This window comes from Astatotilapia calliptera, chromosome 23 (genome assembly GCF_964374335.1).
Source record: "Astatotilapia calliptera chromosome 23, fAstCal68.1, whole genome shotgun sequence".
Taxonomy (NCBI): domain Eukaryota; kingdom Metazoa; phylum Chordata; class Actinopteri; order Cichliformes; family Cichlidae; genus Astatotilapia; species Astatotilapia calliptera.
The window spans coordinates 11,269,441-11,292,158 of NC_137443.1; the positions used below are offsets into that span (position 1 = coordinate 11,269,441).

Here is a 22,718-nt window from a genome sequence, read left to right on the forward strand (position 1 = left end):
GACTTAGAAGCCACGAATTCCCCCAATATGCAAATTTGAATGCCTGAGGCCACATATATGATTGGCTGCCTGGGAAGCCGTGCAGGCCCTGATTTGTGGATTTGAATTCCTCAGCCCTCAGATATGATTGGCTGGCTTAGAAGCCACGAAGGCCCCAATATGCAAATTTGAATGCCTCAGGACACTTATTTGATTGGCTGGGAAACTGTGCAGGCCCTGATTTGAAAATTTGAATGTCTCAGTCCTCACAGAGGATTGGCTGCCTGGGGACCTGGCAGAAGTATATAGAAATACTATTATTAAGCATAAATACTACATTTAGTAGAAATACTATGTTTTAGCACAAATACTATAAAAAGCAGAAATATTATAATTTAGCACAAATAGTATAAAAAGCAGAAATATTATAATTTAGCACAAATAGTATAAAAAGCAGAAATATTATAATTTAGCACAAATAGTATAAAAAGCAGAAATACTACATTTAGTAGAAATACTATGTTTTAGCACAAATAGTATAAAAAGCAGAAATATTATAATTTAGCACAAATAGTATAAAAAGCAGAAATATTATAATTTAGCACAAATAGTATAAAAAGCAGAAATATTATAATTTAGCACAAATAGTATAAAAAGCAGAAATACTACATTTAGTAGAAATACTATGTTTTAGCACAAATAGTATAAAAAGCAGAAATATTATAATTTAGCACAAATAGTATAAAAAGCAGAAATATTATAATTTAGCACAAATAGTATAAAAAGCAGAAATATTATAATTTAGCACAAATAGTATAAAAAGCAGAAATACTACATTTAGTAGAAATACTATGTTTTAGCACAAATAGTATAAAAAGCAGAAATATTATAATTTAGCACAAATAGTATAAAAAGCAGAAATATTATAATTTAGCACAAATAGTATAAAAAGCAGAAATATTATAATTTAGCACAAATAGTATAAAAAGCAGAAATACTACATTTAGTAGAAATACTATGTTTTAGCACAAATAGTATAAAAAGCAGAAATATTATAATTTAGCACAAATAGTATAAAAAGCAGAAATATTATAATTTAGCACAAATAGTATAAAAAGCAGAAATATTATAATTTAGCACAAATAGTATAAAAAGCAGAAATATTATAATTTAGCACAAATAGTATAAAAAGCAGAAATACTACATCTAGTAGAAATACTATGTTTTAGCACAAATAGTATAATAAAGCAGAAATACTATAATTTAGCAGAAATACTGTATTTAGCACAAGTACCAAAAAGTACCAGAAATACTATGATTTAGCAGAATAACTTACAAAATTACAAATATGGAGGCATATTGAAACAGAAATGCAGAGAGGGACACACAAACACAGGCTCTAATCCAGTCAATCAGTCTAACTATATTCAATTTAAATCCTACAATGACATGCTGCCAAATAAGGGCAGGGTCCTCTCTCTCCCACTAACACACACACACACACACACACACACACACACACACACACACACACACACACACACACACACACACACACAGACAGACAGACACAGAGGGAGAGAGCTGCCGAATTTAAATCCACCAATCAGAGTGGCTGTTTACGTTTTCCCGCCAAAAAAGGTGCATCTTTTTACACACGCAGCAGAGAGAGGCACAGGATTATTGCAGTCTATTTCTCATAGTGACGACTCCCCTCAAACAAATGACCATAATTTCCTAACCGTAGGGGCTAGAACGGTCATTCTTACACCGTTTTGTTCAGAAGACATGGGGGAATCTTCCAGTGTTTACAATTTATCATTAAAATATGAATTATTAAAGATATTTGACTTCTAATGCACCATAACTGAGTAGAGTGAAGCAAAAACTGCCTTGACTTGCCCTCAAACAACGCTTTGTAACTTGAAATCTATTTGGAGTATCGATATCCTTCTTTCACCGTAAGAGACAGCAGGCTTTGGTGAACAATCATGGAAATTTTCAGGTCTCTGTGGAAATCCAACAAAAAGTTATGACGAAAGAAAAAAGTGGTTCATTTCCAGACTTTGAAATCTGAAGAAATCTGAGCAAAGGACGAATTTCCTACCCTCAAACAAGTCCAACTCATTTCAGAACGGTAATAGGTGAGAAAGAAATTCTTGAATTGTGAGCGTCAGGAGTGTCTGAAGATATGCCGGGACAAGCCTCATGTCTTAACTTTGCTTCGTTAAGGAGATATGACGATTCGAATATGCCTCTCATTACAGAAATGCAGCGGTGATTTTGAACAAACTCTCCATTGACTTTATATGGAGAGTTTTCTGACCTTGTGTTAGTCTGAGGAGATTTGCGAAAGTTCTATGAATACCACAACAATGATAGTGACATTTTCTGAAAGCCAGAAAAAATACCTACGTTTTGATGTATAATTTGTGGAAGTTGAGTGAATATTGAGCAAGTAGCAAACAGTTGTTCGGACATGAAGAGAAGACTGCAAAAGCTTCAGTGGCACACTGGAAGCCAAGAGCATAGCAACCATAACAACGCATGTATTTTGTGAAAAATCACAATTTTGCAACTCAAAACTTTAAGAGGCATAAAAGTAAAACAGTAAAAGATTTGAAAAAGCTGAATCATACCTGAATAGCCCAATAATTTGTGAACATTTTAAAATTTGAATGGTTGTTCTAGGTGAAAGTATGAGGAAGTAGTTAAGTTTCAAAAACAAGCAAATTTTAGCAGAATTGCTGAAGTTTCCCATTCATTTCAATGGGACAAATTAAAGGAAAAAAGTGGAATATTTTAAAAAGTATAATAGTTAAAAATAGCAAAAGTCATAGCCGGAAAGAGCAAAAATAGCTGAATAGTTTAAAATTTGAACGGTGAAAATCGGCTGAAAATTGTGGAAGTAGTTTAACGGCGAAAAGTGTACGGAAGTCCTAAGAATAATAATAATAATAATAATAATAAAGAATAAAGAGAAACAGGAACTCAATAGTGTGGATGCTTAAAGCATCCACACAATAAAGAGAAACAGGAACTCAATAGTGTGGATGCTTAAAGCATCCACACAATAAAGAGAAACAGGAACTCAATAGTGTGGATGCCTATTAAGGCATCCACACAATAATAAAGAACTAGAAAGTGCATTTTCTGAAGAAACTGCAGTGTGAATGCTTGAATCTGAATGTATGCACTGAAATGAATTAATTACTGAATTTTGAGTTAAAAATATTGAATGAGATAAAAAAAAACAAACCCGAATTTAACCTGAAAACAAAAGTGCTGAACTGCTAAAAGCTGAAGGTTACACAGAAGAAGAAGTTGGAAAAAAGCTGAAAATGTTTTAATTGTAAATTAGAAAAACCTAAGAAATGAGAAAAGAACATTTAGAGTCAGAAAACATCTGAAAGAATATTAAAAGGTCATATTCTTTGAATCACTGAATGACTAAAATGTGATCCCTCCACTTGGACCCACACAGTTTAAAAAGTTGACATCTCTGAGCTTTGAAAGACAAGATGTTGGAAAAAGAACAACGATGGCGACGTTTTGAGGGTAAAATGATGGCTTTAACACTGTGGACACAGCAGCAGTTGAAAGAGAAGTGCTTAAGATGAATTTTGGCAGAGTGGCAGAGAGAGCTCGTTAAGCAGGCAGGTGTGAGCCTGGTTGCTATAGTGACCGCACCCAATGGCTCCATACACACGCACACAGACATGCACCTCACTTTTGCTGCTTAAAATGAACAGAAAAGTCAGGCCGAAACAAATCGTTCCCAAATGAAAAGTAAAAGTCGTATTGACAAAATTCTTTCACCGTGAGCGACAGCAATGTCTAGTCTACCAAATTCTCAGTTTTCATGTCTGTGGAGTTTATTATATGGACGTGGTGACAGTGGAAAGACACCATGCTCTTCTGATTTTCAAACGAACCTTCTGAGCCATTTTAACATTAGAGTCTATGGAACAGTTGGAGGGAGGAGGCTGTGCATTGGTGACATTTACGAAAGAACCATAACACCTAGGACAATAGTAAACACATTGGATGAAAGAGGACAGTGATGGCTACGTTTTGAGGGTAAAATCATACCTGTAGAGCAAACGCTGCGGACACAGCAGCAGTTTTAAAAAAGATTTTAAGATTAATTTTTTTGCTCCTCTCACTCTAGCAGTTGAGCTGCCTCACTCTAGCTCCAACATTCCGTCCCATACACACCCATTATAAACTCTGAAACGGGTGAAAAAACATCATGAAACTTAAACTGGAACTGAAGAAAAAGTATAATAGATATTGAAAAGATAAATACAAGTTCAATAGTTGAATGTCTTGTCTTCGTTTTAAAGTTTGAATGGTGGCTCTATGTCAATGTATGTGGAAGTAGTAAGAGTTTAAAAATGAGTAAGTTGAATGAGAATTTGAAGGGTCTCCCCATTGAAATACATGGGAAATTTTTGTTGAATAAAGTTGAATAAAATTAAAAATATAAATGTTAAAAATGAGAAAAATACAAGCAACAGTGTCCAAAAGAATAGGAATCTAACGGTGTTTGAATGGTTTTTCTAAGTTGAATGGTTTTGAAGGAGTAGGCTTTCAAAAAACGTACGGAATAGATAATAAAATATAAGAATAAAGATTAGAAGAACAATACTGTGAATGCTTTTCAAGCATTCACACTAATAAAGAGAAACAGGAACTCAATAGTGTGGATGCTTAAAGCATCCACACAATAACTAGAAAAATTTGCATTTCCTGCGAAAATGCTGTGTGGATGCCTTTACGCTGAGGATGTCTGCTGAAAAAAGCTGAAAAAGTTGAAAAAAAAAAAATATATTGCCCGGAGCGGGATTCGAACCTGGCCCTGCTGGTACTCAAGGGAGGTTCTCATCTCACTGCGCCACAGTCATTCTCACAAATAGAGGTGGAGAGACTGACAATTGTGCTGAAATGAGCAGAAGAGGCTGAGAATTGTGCTGATAAGAGGTGGAAAGGCTGAAAATGTTTCAGAAGAGGTGAATAAGCAGAATTTGGGCAGAAAAGAGGTGAAAACTCTGAATATTTTGCTGAAAAGGGTTCAATCAGCAAAATTTCTTCTGAAAAGAGTTCAATCAGCAGAATTTAACTGAAAAATGTTTTTTTCTGAAAACAGCAGAAAAAACTGAAAATTTTGCTGAAAAGAGTTGAATGAGCAGAATTCTGCTGAAAAGAGTTGAATGAGCAGAATTCTGCTGAAAAGAGGTTTTTGCTGAAAACAGCTGAAAAAGCTGGTATTTGTGCTGAAAACAGCAGAAAAAACTCAAAATTTTGCTGAAAAGACTTCAATCAGAAGAATTCTGCTGAAAAGAGGATAAGTGGTGAAAAAACTCAAAATTGTGCTGAAAAGGGGTGAAAAAGCTTAAATTTGTGTTGAAAAGAGTTAAAAAAAAGTTTAAGTATTGACTGAAAGAAATGTTGCCATAAGCGGGATTTGAACCCGGGCCACCCAGTCTGAGAACGGATGCTCATCTCACTGAGCTAAAACACAGGTCAAGCCGGCAAGGAAAATCAGTGAGGCCACTGATGATATGGCAGAAATGGGCAAAAAATATTGCAAAAAAAAAATCAATATCTCAAAAAGTATAGAAGTTATGAGCACCAAAAGTCATAGCCGGCATTAGCAGAAAGAGCAGAATTTTTTAAAGTTTGAATGGCGAAAATCGGATGAAAACTGTGGGAGTAGTTCCACGGCAAAAAGTGTACGGAAACACCCGGAATAATAAAGAATAAAGAGAAACAGGAACTCAATAGTGTGGATGCCTATTAAGGCATCCACACAATAATAAAGAATAAAGAGAAACAGGAACTCAATAGTGTGGATGCTTAAAGCATCCACACAATAAAGAATAAAGAGAAACAGGAACTCAATAGTGTGGATGCTTAAAGCATCCACACAATGAGTGGTACGCACCCGTATCTCTAAGAACCGTGACTGGCACTTTATCATTTTCTTCACCCGTCAACGAAACAAAGCCGCATGACACAACTGCGGATCAATGTCAGTTTTCGGGTTTTGTTCAGCCTCCGCGTGCACCTTTGGCGAGCAAGCGGTTTTAATCAAACCCACGCCTGCGGGGAATTTAGTGCCCCTCGCTTCTTTTCTTTTTAATACTGGACACGCAGCAATCAAATGTCCTGAGTCGTGACAATAAAAACATTCTCGACCGTTTGATCTAGCAATGAACGCTGATACATTTTTACGCACTGCTCGTGGTGACTTTTTTCGTTCAGAGAAATTTTCCTGAAACGAATTCTGTGCACAGAACACACTTTTGTGTGTTAAAACAAACTCGTCAGCCAGGAGTGCCGCGTTAGTGAGAGACGACACCTTTTGTTCGTTTAAATAAGTCACGATGCGTTCCGGCAAACACTTTTTAAACTCCTCCAGCAAAATAAGGGTTTAACTCTTCCACGGTTTTAACTTTACATGAACAACACCATTTCTCAAACAACACATTCTTTTCTCGCGCAAACTCAACAAAAGTCTGGTTAGCAGTTTTATTAAGATTCCTAAATTTCTGCCGATATGCTTCAGGGACAAGTTCATACGCCTGCAGCACAGTTTTCTTAAGAGTTTCATAATCTAAACTCTGCTCAATAGACAGGCTTGAACACACTTCTTGGGCTTTTTCCACAAGCTTACATTGGAGTAAGAGGGACCAAAACTCTTTCGGCCACTACCTATAACTATAACTAAACTAAAACACAAGCGGTTCATTAAAAGACATGAGGGTTTTTTTTAAACTTTATTATTGCTCAGTAATAAGACAAAAGTATTTATTACCTGAGTACGAGATTCATAAAAATACACCATAGCCATGCATTAGTTTAGTTTGTTTATTTTTAGCAAATGCATTTTGCAATTTAGAATAAATCTGCATTCATGTGCAAAATGTAGCATTTCCCAATGAGATTGAGAACATGCAGTGCCCTCACAGAAAGGGCCAAACAATTTCAACAACAGTGAGAGGTTCTGAATCGAGGTGTTTTAAATTGTAAGGTAAAAACCTTACAAAATTAAAGCTCCAACCCAAACAATCCCCCACGAGCAAGCACTTGGCAACAGTGGGGAGGAAAAACTCCCTTTCAACAGGAAGAAACCTCCAGCAGAACCAGGCTCAGAGAGGGTCAGCCATCTGCCGCGACCTGTTTGGATGGGGCTGATGCGAGACAGAACCAACACTGTAGGATTTTAAAATTGTTGAAATCTTGTGAATTGTATATATCATAGTCGAAATCAGGCTATGATTTCGACTATGATTTTGTAGGGAAACAATGTTTTCAAAAATTTCCCAAAACAACAACAGTTCCTAGTGGTCTTTGAAGAGGATTGTTCAGATGAATTGTTGTTATTATTCTCCTTAACAACAAAAACCTTAATCCTCTTCTCCTTCATCCTGTTCACTTCAGATATCAACATTCTTGCTACATTATCTTCAAAGTTTAACTGCCTGAATTCCATGGCAGTCTGTACCATCAGTTTAGACTTATATGTCTTCTTTAGACTCTTATAAACGGCTCTAACAAGTTTGTCTAAAGATTTTGGAAGTTGTGTGGGTAGTTTACCCACAGCCATTTCAATGACGTTTTGTAAAATGGCAAAAATGTTGACCTGCTTTGTTGCTGTGCCTGTCTTTAAGGCGACCATGTTGTTCAGCCTAACAAGAAACTGAATTATAAAGTTTCTTTCTTTAGTTTCTTGTGTCCTTTGCCCTGGACTGGGGATCTGTTCTTCAGACGTTTCAGCAGGACTGGTCTGATTTTCCCAAACAACAGAACCCTTTATCCTTTTCTCCTTTACCTTATTGATCTCTGATATTAAAATTCTTGAGACATTTTCTTCAAATGTTGACTGACGAAATACAATGAAAAATCGTAGCAAGTCCTTGGAGTCGTACATCTTGTGCAGTCCACGGAAAACAGACTTAACCACCCTGTTTATAGATGTTGGCAGTTCTGCAGGTAATTTTCCTGCAGTTTTTTCTGTGACTGTTTTGATGAGTGAAAACATGTCGATGGGTTTTATGACTAATTTAGTTTTTGTTGTAATGGTGTTTGAAAGCTTTACAACAAACTGAACGATAAAGTTTTTTTCATCCATTTCTCGTCTCTCTGCCTGTGTACGGGTCATAAAGACGGATTTGAAGAGAAGTGTCTGCATCTCCTCTTCAGATATTTCTATGGGCCTGGTTTCCTGTGGACTGTCTCCTTTAAAGGAATCCATTTGAGTTTTTTTCTGTGCTGTTCTCTGATCCCGTTGCTAGTGTCTGTAATAACTTTTGTTTCTAATGTCTCTGCAAAGCAAACCATCGGTGTCGAATTGTGCGATACAAATAAACTTGCCTTGCCTCCGCCCCTATTTATGAGCTGGTAGGACCAGATCAAAGCTGAAAATGTATCACGTGACACCGACGTCAGCTCTGGAGTGTGATGTCACAGCAGGGTGTAGCGACTGTTTTTATGTGTTGTCATTAGCAACAAGGACGGTAAAACCATCGTGTACGCTTGTTTATTTCCCTTTCACAATAAAGCTCAAGATCCTGTTGAGACTTTTCAAAATAAACTGAATGACGTGAAAGAGTGTTTACGGATGAGTATGGGCTCAAATTGTGGTCATAAATATGTTGTACTTGTAAAAAAGATTTGTGTGTGGACTTAGCCAAAAAAGTACATGTGAAACTCGAAGCGGCAACCTTCCGATTACAAGGCGAACTCCCAACTCTTGAACCACGACCGCCCCACAAATAATTAACAAAATATTTATGACCACAATTTGAGCCCATAGATGAGAAGCAAAAAAGAGCCGGCAGGTGCTAAAAATAAACCTTAGACTCAAACGTTAGAACAGGCCTTTCCCCGCAGCACGCCGTTGAATAAATACTCACGAAGAAAACGGCGGCCGTTACAACTTATGTATCGTTTCATGCATCGGTTAAAACACTCAACTCCAGGTACACGATGCCCAGCTGAGTCGAGCTGCCCGAGATTCACAGAATTTACAGAAAATGTTACATTTTTGTGATTTCTATCGTTATCGGGGCTATAGATGCTTATATTGGGATATGTGATTTTGGTCACATCGCACAGCCCTACTCTGAGGTCATAGCAAATTAGAACAAATGAAATATTTCACTGGAGCTTTAGATCCCTCTCTGTCCACAACAGAGGAAAAACAAGGCACCAGTGAAGGATCACCCTGCTGTGCTCTGGTCATATTCAAGCTCTGATTAATGTCCTCAGGAATCATTTCAGGGACGTCACATGTGGAGATTTTTTACAGAATCAATGGGTGACACGAAAGAGTCGTCTTCATCAAGCGTAGCCATAAACGACCCCGACAAATCCACAATCTCACCCATTTTACGAGCCTGAGCACGAGTAATTGCGCACGCAGGAAACACCTCTGAAGCAGTGGAGCCCGAGTCAGCAGCAAGGGCAGGAACATCAACAACTTCTGGCGGGGGAAAAACATGCCCACCAGCTAGATCATTACCAAGAATGAAGGAAACTCCTTCGATTGGTAATCGCTGGCGCACGGCGACTTTAACGTAGCCCGACACTAACAGCGAATGCACCCATATGCAGAGGGGCTTTGGTGACACTCATTTTTATTCCCCACACTACTATGTCGGAACCACAGGATGTTTTTTCAGACAAAGGCAGCACAGATTCTAGTAAGAATGAGTGGTACGCACCCGTATCTCTAAGAATCGTGACTGGCACTTTATCATTTTCTTCACCCGTCAACGAAACAAAGCCGCATGACACAACTGCGGATCAATGTCAGTTTTCGGGTTTTGTTCAGCCTCCGCGTGCACCTTTGGCGAGCAAGCGGTTTTAATCAAACCCACGCCTGCGGGGAATTTAGTGCCCCTCGCTTCTTTTCTTTTTAATACTGGACACGCAGCAATCAAATGTCCTGAGTCGTGACAATAAAAACATTCTCGACCGTTTGATCTAGCAATGAACGCTGATACATTTTTACGCACTGCTTGTGGTGACTTTTTTCGTTCAGAGAAATTTTCCTGAAACGAATTCTGTGCACAGAACACACTTTTGTGCGTTAAAACAAACTCGTCAGCCAGGAGTGCCGCGTTAGTGAGAACGACACCTTTTGTTCGTTTAAATAAGTCACGATGCGTTCCGGCAAACACTTTTTAAACTCCTCCAGCAAAATAAGGGTTTAACTCTTCCACGGTTTTAACTTTACATGAACAACACCATTTCTCAAACAACACATTCTTTTCTCGCGCAAACTCAACAAAAGTCTGGTTAGCAGTTTTATTAAGATTCCTAAATTTCTGCCGATATGCTTCAGGGACAAGTTCATACGCCTGCAGCACAGTTTTCTTAAGAGTTTCATAATCTAAACTCTGCTCAATAGACAGGCTTGAACACACTTCTTGGGCTTTTTCCACAAGCTTACATTGGAGTAAGAGGGACCAAAACTCTTTCGGCCACTACCTATAACTACACTGTAAAAAAATATTCCGTAGAAAAACAGAAAATGTCCTGGTAATTTTCTGCCAGTACATTTTCTGTTTTTTTACGGAGGTTTGACGGACCTTTCTGTAAATGATAAAACGGAAAATTCTGTAGATTTACAGTATACTCTCTGTACTATTTACGGACATTTCCTTCAGCTATAAAACAGAAAATTCCGTTTATTCACAGTATATTTTCTGTATCATTAACTGATATTTTCCGTTAATAGAAAAATTGAAATTTCTGTTTATATTACTATTTCCAAGCACTTCTTTTCACTGTAACTCATTAAATATAGTTCTTTATATCCTTAAACATACATTTCTATGCAATTACAACCTAGTACACCATGTACTCAAAAATTCATAAATTAAAACTTAAATTAATTTGTGCTTCGTACACAACAACATTGGTACAATTAATGTTAAATATTCTTTTATTCTCCTTAACTCAAACACTATACTAAAATATAATGACAGCATCCATCTTGTCATAAAACTACTAAACAGCTGATACATGAACAAAATAACTCACAAGCTTTCAAATTTGAGCATTTTTATTACCTTGAAATCAGGTTGCCCTCATGTAAATGTGTTTATTTACATTCATTCAAGTGGCTACCAAGTGTTTTCTTCAAACAGGACACCTGACAAACAAAAAATGTCATATTTAACGACATGTTCACATTTAATAATATCCAGAGTACCTTTGAGTTATAATCACTGCCTTGTGGTAGTTTTGCCTCAGCCAAATGGTTAAGGTGTGGTTTACATCCATCTCTGTCCACTTATGATACAGTATACACATGTAGTCAGTTATAGCCAAACACCTTTGATTACTGAATTGCATTCACTTCATTAATGAAGTGAATGTAATTCACATTTGTGTGAACATTTGTCTGAGATTAACTCTTTGGGCTCTTTACCTTACAATATAACATACTTGAGTCAAAATTTGTTGACTGTTTAAGTGGTGCCACATGAATACAACTGAACAGATCTAAAGAAGAAGTTCCTGAACTTTGGGTTTATTCGAACAGGACTGATGGATAACCACAGGACTTTTCCCCATATGATAACTACAACACATAATAAATTAAGACAGATTACTGTCCCAAACTTAAAGATAAAAGTGTATTTACAGGACTTGTTTTGTCAGTGAGGAGCAAAGTATAATTAGAAGTGCTTGTTCTGATGAAAAGTTAAACTGTAAACAGCAGCATAGTGAATAAGGATCTGTGTCCACGAATCCTCAGCAGTGACAACACTTAAACATCATAGTTCAAAATCCTTAATGCACACCTTTTTCTCCACGGTGTTCAAATTCTCTAAGCTGGTTAAGTAGAGGAAAAAGTCTGACATATTTCATGACCATTAAATGTTAGACAAGGCTCTGAAAACGAGGTTACAGTTACAAACAAAAACCTCTGCTTGTGCGCACAGACCCTAAATCACAACAAATAAGACAATAGTAAGACAAATTACTACAAAGTCTTGTTACCGCTCTTCATATAACAGTGTGACAAAGTCCTGAATGCAGCCTGCATGTTAGTACATCAAGGTCCATCTGAGCTTTAAGTAAAATACACACAGCTTTTCCTTGGATTTTAAGAGTTGCTCAGTTCATACAGGAACTGCAGCAGTCGGAGTTAACGTGTCGCTGTGTTGCTCCTCCGTGTCAGCCATTGAGACTAGTCGCAATTTATTCTGAGGAAAAAAAGAGAAACAACAAGACATTTTTAAAAAGTTTGTATTTTTATAATTTTTTTTACCTAGAGCATAAACAACATAAAAAAAAAAGGATTAGGGCTGTGCGATATGACGATATATATCAGATTACGATATAAAAATGTCTATCGTTTCATATTATACACTATTCTTTGTTTTGTGGTGTTGCAAAATAAACTGTTTACGGCAATATTTTTTTCATGGTTTTGATGGTCACTGTAGTTGCTATATTATTTCTTAAAGTTCTCTCCTTCTCTTATACTTAAAGTAACCACACTATGGACGGACAAGTGACTGTTTTTATGCGTACTTTCGTTACCAACAATGAGGATAAAACCATCGTGTGGCTCTGCCGTCCGCTTGTTTATTTTCCACATAAACCTTTCACAATAAAGCTCAAGTTTCTGTTGAGACTTTTCAAACTAAACTGAAATGATATACATTATTCTCAAACATAAAATTTCAGAATATGCATCAAACAAATGACCTCAAATAAAAACATCAAGTAACTATAAATGGCGCTTACAGTCACCACGCAAATGAAGGCACAGAGAATACCAGCATGGCCAGCAAGGATGAGGCAGAACCAGAAGGACCAGTCAAAACAAATCGAGGACCTTATTGTTAAATGAGGGGCTACCTCTGTAGCATGGACATGGTTTGGTTATGAAAAGTCTGACACGCCCCAGAAAACTGTACTATGCAAATTATGCCACAAACTGGTCCCCACCACCACTCGAACACGACAAACCTCTTTAACCACCTACACAAGAATCACATGAAAGAGTTTCGAGAGAGTTTACGAATGAAAAGCAAAAAAGAGTCGTCAGGTGCTCAAAATAATCCTTAGACTCAAACGTTAGAACAGGCTTTTCCTTGCAGCACGCCGTGTAATAAATACTCAGAAAGAAAATGGCGGCCATTTAAACTCATGTCTAAAAATGTATAGTTTCATGCATCGGTCAAAACACTCGACTCCAGGTACACGACGCCCAACTGAAAACATTTCACATAAGTCGAGTTGCCCGAGAATCAAAGAATTTACAGAAAATGCACTATTTTGTGATATATATCGTTATCAGGAGAGATACGTCTTATATTGGGATATGAGATTTTGGTCATATCACGCAGCCCTACAAAGGATTATAATTCACGTAGAGTTGCATACACATAACACCATTCTGTTGCAACAAAAGCAGTTTATAATTAAAGTAACATACATACCTTGAAAAACTAAATCAACCACAACATTAAACTCACCTTGTGTTTGTAGAGAAGGTGATCAGGGTTTTTCTTCATTTCCTGAGACCAGCTGCTCTGGATCATCACCAGCTTGTATCTTCATCTTTTTTTTCCACTCGGGGAAGTCTTTCCTTTTCTTGGCCATTGCTCTGCACTGGAAAACCAAAGTGTGTGATCAAAGGTGAAATAAGGGATATTTTTCCACTGCAGGACTTAAAGTGCTTCAAGTAGTGATAGCTGTTGATCCATTTCTCAAATAATCTGTAAGGATCTGGATTTTTAAGAAAGATACAAATATCTCTGCTTATATTTGGCTAAAAGCTTGATATAGACAAGGCATATAGAGCCCCTGCACACCAGCACTGCGCTTACATTATAGTTCAATCAAGAAATAGTTATTATTGATTTATTATTGAATTTTTTTAGTAATAATTTTTAGTATTTAATCACATTAGCACAGTGGGGTGACAAAAATATTCCACATACAAGAAATGCTGCTCAGCATTTCATAAATTACATTTTCAACAAATGTTGGAGTAAAAACACAGTTACAGGGAAAATGTGTCTGTCTGTAAATATTAACTAAACATTTCTATGTGCTACAAAATAGACATACTGTAATTGTAAATGTGCTGAGGTGAAACTATACTTTCAATAATTTTACCACTACAGTCTGTTAACCACCGAAATAATCTATGCTGGTCAGCTAGCTAAAAGTCTTTACTTTAGCAGCCCAAATCAGAGGCTAACATTAGCATTTGCTAGCGTCAGCCAGGAAGGTCTGAGGCTTAAACTAGGGTTAGTGTAACTTTGCCTGAAACCCTTTAAAGTGTACAGTAGAGCCAACTGTAAAACACAGGTATTGATACAGTACTTATTAGAGTCCTAGAATAATTTCTAGAACCATGAAGTTCTCACTTTCCCAGTTATCCACATCGCTGACTTTCGCTAATTAGCTAGTTAGCAGTCACAGCTGTGTAATACCCAGAGAGACACAGACAGCTAACTTTAATATTTATGAAAACTGGTTCAGCCACTGAAGGGCAAAACTGGTGGTATCACAGTAAAAATTATTTTAACATTAACTAAAATAAAGCTTAAGTCATGTTAAACCTAAATAACAATTATTTTAAAAAATGAGTCAGCAAAATATTCCTGACTTGTCTGGAGACAGCCGAAACCAGTTAACAAATAAATTAACAATTCTTTCTAAATAAAAACACGGAGTCTTTTGAAAAACATTATTTTAATAAAACGAAATATGAGTTTTAATTCTTACCACAGAAATTTGAAGGCAGTTTCTCCAACTTCAGAATCCAAAATCCAGATGAAGCCTGAAAGAAGCCTAATGGCTGCTCTTGCGCTTACTTTTCCCTCCTTTTCAGGTTCTTTTTCCCACAATGCATTGCAGTAGTTGAGAAATACAGAAAAATACCTGTAAATGACTAATACGGAAAATTCCTTCACGTTTATACAGTAGATTGTACTGTATTTTTACGGATTTTTTTTACAGTGTATAACTAAACTAAAACACAAGCAGTTCATTAAAAGACATGAGGGTTTTTTTTTAACTTTATTATTGCTCAGTAATAAGACAAAAGTATTTATTACCTGAGTACGAGATTCATAAAAATACACCATAGCCATGCATTAGTTTAGTTTGTTTATTTTTAGCAAATGCATTTTGCAATTTAGAATAAATCTGCATTCATGTGCAAAATGTAGCATTTCCCAATGAGATTGAGAACATGCAGTGCCCTCACAGAAAGGGCCAAACAATTTCAACAACAGTGAGAGGTTCTGAATCGAGGTGTTTTAAATTGTAAGGTAAAAACCTTACAAAATTAAAGCTCCAACCCAAACAATCCCCCACGAGCAAGCACTTGGCAACAGTGGGGAGGAAAAACTCCCTTTCAACAGGAAGAAACCTCCAGCAGAACCAGGCTCAGAGAGGGTCAGCCATCTGCCGCGACCTGTTTGGATGGGGCTGATGCGAGACAGAACCAACACTGTAGGATTTTAAAATTGTTGAAATCTTGTGAATTGTATATATCATAGTCGAAATCATAGCCTGATTTCGACTATGATTTTGTAGGGAAACAATGTTTTCAAAAATTTCCCAAAACAACAACAGTTCCTAGTGGTCTTTGAAGAGGATTGTTCAGATGAATTGTTGTTATTATTCTCCTTAACAACAAAAACCTTAATCCTCTTCTCCTTCATCCTGTTCACTTCAGATATCAACATTCTTGCTACATTATCTTCAAAGTTTAACTGCCTGAATTCCATGGCAGTCTGTACCATCAGTTTAGACTTATATGTCTTCTTTAGACTCTTATAAACGGCTCTAACAAGTTTGTCTAAAGATTTTGGAAGTTGTGTGGGTAGTTTACCCACAGCCATTTCAATGACGTTTTGTAAAATGGCAAAAATGTTGACCTGCTTTGTTGCTGTGCCTGTCTTTAAGGCGACCATGTTGTTCAGCCTAACAAGAAACTGAATTATAAAGTTTCTTTCTTTAGTTTCTTGTGTCCTTTGCCCTGGACTGGGGATCTGTTCTTCAGACGTTTCAGCAGGACTGGTCTGATTTTCCCAAACAACAGAACCCTTTATCCTTTTCTCCTTTACCTTATTGATCTCTGATATTAAAATTCTTGAGACATTTTCTTCAAATGTTGACTGACGAAATACAATGAAAAATCGTAGCAAGTCCTTGGAGTCGTACATCTTGTGCAGTCCACGGAAAACAGACTTAACCACCCTGTTTATAGATGTTGGCAGTTCTGCAGGTAATTTTCCTGCAGTTTTTTCTGTGACTGTTTTGATGAGTGAAAACATGTCGATGGGTTTTATGACTAATTTAGTTTTTGTTGTAATGGTGTTTGAAAGCTTTACAACAAACTGAACGATAAAGTTTTTTTCATCCATTTCTCGTCTCTCTGCCCGTGTACGGGTCATAAAGACGGATTTGAAGAGAAGTGTCTGCATCTCCTCTTCAGATATTTCTATGGGCCTGGTTTCCTGTGGACTGTCTCCTTTAAAGGAATCCATTTGAGTTTTTTTCTGTGCTGTTCTCTGATCCCGTTGCTAGTGTCTGTAATAACTTTTGTTTCTAATGTCTCTGCAAAGCAAACCATCGGTGTCGAATTGTGCGATACAAATAAACTTGCCTTGCCTCCGCCCCTATTTATGAGCTGGTAGGACCAGATCAAAGCTGAAAATGTATCACGTGACACCGACGTCAGCTCTGGAGTGTGATGTCACAGCAGGGTGTAGCGACTGTTTTTATGTGTTGTCATTAGCAACAAGGACGGTAAAACCATCGTGTACGCTTGTTTATTTCCCTTTCACAATAAAGCTCAAGATCCTGTTGAGACTTTTCAAAATAAACTGAATGACGTGAAAGAGTGTTTACGGATGAGTATGGGCTCAAATTGTGGTCATAAATATGTTGTACTTGTAAAAAAGATTTGTGTGTGGACTTAGCCAAAAAAGTACATGTGAAACTCGAAGCGGCAACCTTCCGATTACAAGGCGAACTCCCAACTCTTGAACCACGACCGCCCCACAAATAATTAACAAAATATTTATGACCACAATTTGAGCCCATAGATGAGAAGCAAAAAAGAGCCGGCAGGTGCTAAAAATAAACCTTAGACTCAAACGTTAGAACAGGCCTTTCCCCGCAGCACGCCGTTGAATAAATACTCACGAAGAAAACGGCGGCCGTTACAACTTATGTATCGTTTCATGCATCGGTTAAAACACTCAACTCCAGGTACACGATGCCCAGCTGAGTCGAGCTGCCCGAGATTCACAGAATTTACAGAAAATGTTACATTTTTGTGATTTCTATCGTTATCGGGGCTATAGATGCTTATATTGGGATATGTGATTTTGGTCACATCGCACAGCCCTACTCTGAGGTCATAGCAAATTAGAACAAATGAAATATTTCACTGGAGCTTTAGATCCCTCTCTGTCCACAACAGAGGAAAAACAAGGCACCAGTGAAGGATCACCCTGCTGTGCTCTGGTCATATTCAAGCTCTGATTAATGTCCTCAGGAATCATTTCAGGGACGTCACATGTGGAGATTTTTTACAGAATCAATGGGTGACACGAAAGAGTCGTCTTCATCAAGCGTAGCCATAAACGACCCCGACAAATCCACAATCTCACCCATTTTACGAGCCTGAGCACGAGTAATTGCGCACGCAGGAAACACCTCTGAAGCAGTGGAGCCCGAGTCAGCAGCAAGGGCAGGAACATCAACAACTTCTGGCGGGGGAAAAACATGCCCACCAGCTAGATCATTACCAAGAATGAAGGAAACTCCTTCGATTGGTAATCGCTGGCGCACGGCGACTTTAACGTAGCCCGACACTAACAGCGAATGCACCCATATGCAGAGGGGCTTTGGTGACACTCATTTTTATTCCCCACACTACTATGTCGGAACCACAGGATGTTTTTCAGACAAAGGCAGCACAGATTCTAGTAAGAATGAGTGGTACGCACCCGTATCTCTAAGAATCGTGACTGGCACTTTATCATTTTCTTCACCCGTCAACGAAACAAAGCCGCATGACACAACTGCGGATCAATGTCAGTTTTCGGGTTTTGTTCAGCCTCCGCGTGCACCTTTGGCGAGCAAGCGGTTTTAATCAAACCCACGCCTGCGGGGAATTTAGTGCCCCTCGCTTCTTTTCTTTTTAATACTGGACACGCAGCAATCAAATGTCCTGAGTCGTGACAATAAAAACATTCTCGACCGTTTGATCTAGCAATGAACGCTGATACATTTTTACGCACTGCTTGTGGTGACTTTTTTCGTTCAGAGAAATTTTCCTGAAACGAATTCTGTGCACAGAACACACTTTTGTGCGTTAAAACAAACTCGTCAGCCAGGAGTGCCGCGTTAGTGAGAGACGACACCTTTTGTTCGTTTAAATAAGTCACGATGCGTTCCGGCAAACACTTTTTAAACTCCTCCAGCAAAATAAGGGTTTAACTCTTCCACGGTTTTAACTTTACATGAACAACACCATTTCTCAAACAACACATTCTTTTCTCGCGCAAACTCAACAAAAGTCTGGTTAGCAGTTTTATTAAGATTCCTAAATTTCTGCCGATATGCTTCAGGGACAAGTTCATACGCCTGCAGCACAGTTTTCTTAAGAGTTTCATAATCTAAACTCTGCTCAATAGACAGGCTTGAACACACTTCTTGGGCTTTTTCCACAAGCTTACATTGGAGTAAGAGGGACCAAAACTCTTTCGGCCACTACCTATAACTATAACTAAACTAAAACACAAGCGGCTCATTAAAAGACATGAGGGTTTTTTTTTAACTTTATTATTGCTCAGTAATAAGACAAAAGTATTTATTACCTGAGTACGAGATTCATAAAAATACACCATAGCCATGCATTAGTTTAGTTTGTTTATTTTTAGCAAATGCATTTTGCAATTTAGAATAAATCTGCATTCATGTGCAAAATGTAGCATTTCCCAATGAGATTGAGAACATGCAGTGCCCTCACAGAAAGGGCCAAACAATTTCAACAACAGTGAGAGGTTCTGAATCGAGGTGTTTTAAATTGTAAGGTAAAAACCTTACAAAATTAAAGCTCCAACCCAAACAATCCCCCACGAGCAAGCACTTGGCAACAGTGGGGAGGAAAAACTCCCTTTCAACAGGAAGAAACCTCCAGCAGAACCAGGCTCAGAGAGGGTCAGCCATCTGCCGCGACCTGTTTGGATGGGGCTGATGCGAGACAGAACCAACACTGTAGGATTTTAAAATTGTTGAAATCTTGTGAATTGTATATATCATAGTCGAAATCATAGCCTGATTTCGACTATGATTTTGTAGGGAAACAATGTTTTCAAAAATTTCCCAAAACAACAACAGTTCCTAGTGGTCTTTGAAGAGGATTGTTCAGATGAATTGTTGTTATTATTCTCCTTAACAACAAAAACCTTAATCCTCTTCTCCTTCATCCTGTTCACTTCAGATATCAACATTCTTGCTACATTATCTTCAAAGTTTAACTGCCTGAATTCCATGGCAGTCTGTACCATCAGTTTAGACTTATATGTCTTCTTTAGACTCTTATAAACGGCTCTAACAAGTTTGTCTAAAGATTTTGGAAGTTGTGTGGGTAGTTTACCCACAGCCATTTCAATGACGTTTTGTAAAATGGCAAAAATGTTGACCTGCTTTGTTGCTGTGCCTGTCTTTAAGGCGACCATGTTGTTCAGCCTAACAAGAAACTGAATTATAAAGTTTCTTTCTTTAGTTTCTTGTGTCCTTTGCCCTGGACTGGGGATCTGTTCTTCAGACGTTTCAGCAGGACTGGTCTGATTTTCCCAAACAACAGAACCCTTTATCCTTTTCTCCTTTACCTTATTGATCTCTGATATTAAAATTCTTGAGACATTTTCTTCAAATGTTGACTGACGAAATACAATGAAAAATCGTAGCAAGTCCTTGGAGTCGTACATCTTGTGCAGTCCACGGAAAACAGACTTAACCACCCTGTTTATAGATGTTGGCAGTTCTGCAGGTAATTTTCCTGCAGTTTTTTCTGTGACTGTTTTGATGAGTGAAAACATGTCGATGGGTTTTATGACTAATTTAGTTTTTGTTGTAATGGTGTTTGAAAGCTTTACAACAAACTGAACGATAAAGTTTTTTTCATCCATTTCTCGTCTCTCTGCCCGTGTACGGGTCATAAAGACGGATTTGAAGAGAAGTGTCTGCATCTCCTCTTCAGATATTTCTATGGGCCTGGTTTCCTGTGGACTGTCTCCTTTAAAGGAATCCATTTGAGTTTTTTTCTGTGCTGTTCTCTGATCCCGTTGCTAGTGTCTGTAATAACTTTTGTTTCTAATGTCTCTGCAAAGCAAACCATCGGTGTCGAATTGTGCGATACAAATAAACTTGCCTTGCCTCCGCCCCTATTTATGAGCTGGTAGGACCAGATCAAAGCTGAAAATGTATCACGTGACACCGACGTCAGCTCTGGAGTGTGATGTCACAGCAGGGTGTAGCGACTGTTTTTATGTGTTGTCATTAGCAACAAGGACGGTAAAACCATCGTGTACGCTTGTTTATTTCCCTTTCACAATAAAGCTCAAGATCCTGTTGAGACTTTTCAAAATAAACTGAATGACGTGAAAGAGTGTTTACGGATGAGTATGGGCTCAAATTGTGGTCATAAATATGTTGTACTTGTAAAAAAGATTTGTGTGTGGACTTAGCCAAAAAAGTACATGTGAAACTCGAAGCGGCAACCTTCCGATTACAAGGCGAACTCCCAACTCTTGAACCACGACCGCCCCACAAATAATTAACAAAATATTTATGACCACAATTTGAGCCCATAGATGAGAAGCAAAAAAGAGCCGGCAGGTGCTAAAAATAAACCTTAGACTCAAACGTTAGAACAGGCCTTTCCCCGCAGCACGCCGTTGAATAAATACTCACGAAGAAAACGGCGGCCGTTACAACTTATGTATCGTTTCATGCATCGGTTAAAACACTCAACTCCAGGTACACGATGCCCAGCTGAGTCGAGCTGCCCGAGATTCACAGAATTTACAGAAAATGTTACATTTTTGTGATTTCTATCGTTATCGGGGCTATAGATGCTTATATTGGGATATGTGATTTTGGTCACATCGCACAGCCCTACTCTGAGGTCATAGCAAATTAGAACAAATGAAATATTTCACTGGAGCTTTAGATCCCTCTCTGTCCACAACAGAGGAAAAACAAGGCACCAGTGAAGGATCACCCTGCTGTGCTCTGGTCATATTCAAGCTCTGATTAATGTCCTCAGGAATCATTTCAGGGACGTCACATGTGGAGATTTTTTACAGAATCAATGGGTGACACGAAAGAGTCGTCTTCATCAAGCGTAGCCATAAACGACCCCGACAAATCCACAATCTCACCCATTTTACGAGCCTGAGCACGAGTAATTGCGCACGCAGGAAACACCTCTGAAGCAGTGGAGCCCGAGTCAGCAGCAAGGGCAGGAACATCAACAACTTCTGGCGGGGGAAAAACATGCCCACCAGCTAGATCATTACCAAGAATGAAGGAAACTCCTTCGATTGGTAATCGCTGGCGCACGGCGACTTTAACGTAGCCCGACACTAACAGCGAATGCACCCATATGCAGAGGGGCTTTGGTGACACTCATTTTTATTCCCCACACTACTATGTCGGAACCACAGGATGTTTTTCAGACAAAGGCAGCACAGATTCTAGTAAGAATGAGTGGTACGCACCCGTATCTCTAAGAATCGTGACTGGCACTTTATCATTTTCTTCACCCGTCAACGAAACAAAGCCGCATGACACAACTGCGGATCAATGTCAGTTTTCGGGTTTTGTTCAGCCTCCGCGTGCACCTTTGGCGAGCAAGCGGTTTTAATCAAACCCACGCCTGCGGGGAATTTAGTGCCCCTCGCTTCTTTTCTTTTTAATACTGGACACGCAGCAATCAAATGTCCTGAGTCGTGACAATAAAAACATTCTCGACCGTTTGATCTAGCAATGAACGCTGATACATTTTTACGCACTGCTTGTGGTGACTTTTTTCGTTCAGAGAAATTTTCCTGAAACGAATTCTGTGCACAGAACACACTTTTGTGCGTTAAAACAAACTCGTCAGCCAGGAGTGCCGCGTTAGTGAGAGACGACACCTTTTGTTCGTTTAAATAAGTCACGATGCGTTCCGGCAAACACTTTTTAAACTCCTCCAGCAAAATAAGGGTTTAACTCTTCCACGGTTTTAACTTTACATGAACAACACCATTTCTCAAACAACACATTCTTTTCTCGCGCAAACTCAACAAAAGTCTGGTTAGCAGTTTTATTAAGATTCCTAAATTTCTGCCGATATGCTTCAGGGACAAGTTCATACGCCTGCAGCACAGTTTTCTTAAGAGTTTCATAATCTAAACTCTGCTCAATAGACAGGCTTGAACACACTTCTTGGGCTTTTTCCACAAGCTTACATTGGAGTAAGAGGGACCAAAACTCTTTCGGCCACTACCTATAACTATAACTAAACTAAAACACAAGCGGCTCATTAAAAGACATGAGGGTTTTTTTTTTAACTTTATTATTGCTCAGTAATAAGACAAAAGTATTTATTACCTGAGTACGAGATTCATAAAAATACACCATAGCCATGCATTAGTTTAGTTTGTTTATTTTTAGCAAATGCA

The 22,718-nt window shown here is 38.2% G+C and overlaps 1 long non-coding RNA gene across 1 annotated transcript; it reads right to left on the reverse strand.

The window, feature by feature from the left end:
- Positions 1-10,482: 10,482 nt before the first annotated feature.
- On the reverse strand, positions 10,483-14,908 carry LOC145424432 (uncharacterized). Its single transcript, XR_013905517.1, has 3 exons — positions 14,749-14,908; positions 13,488-13,623; positions 10,483-12,206 (listed from the first exon to the last, which is right to left on the reverse strand). It is a non-coding gene; the product is annotated as an uncharacterized LOC145424432 (long non-coding RNA).
- Between the last annotated feature and the right edge of the window lie 7,810 nt (positions 14,909-22,718).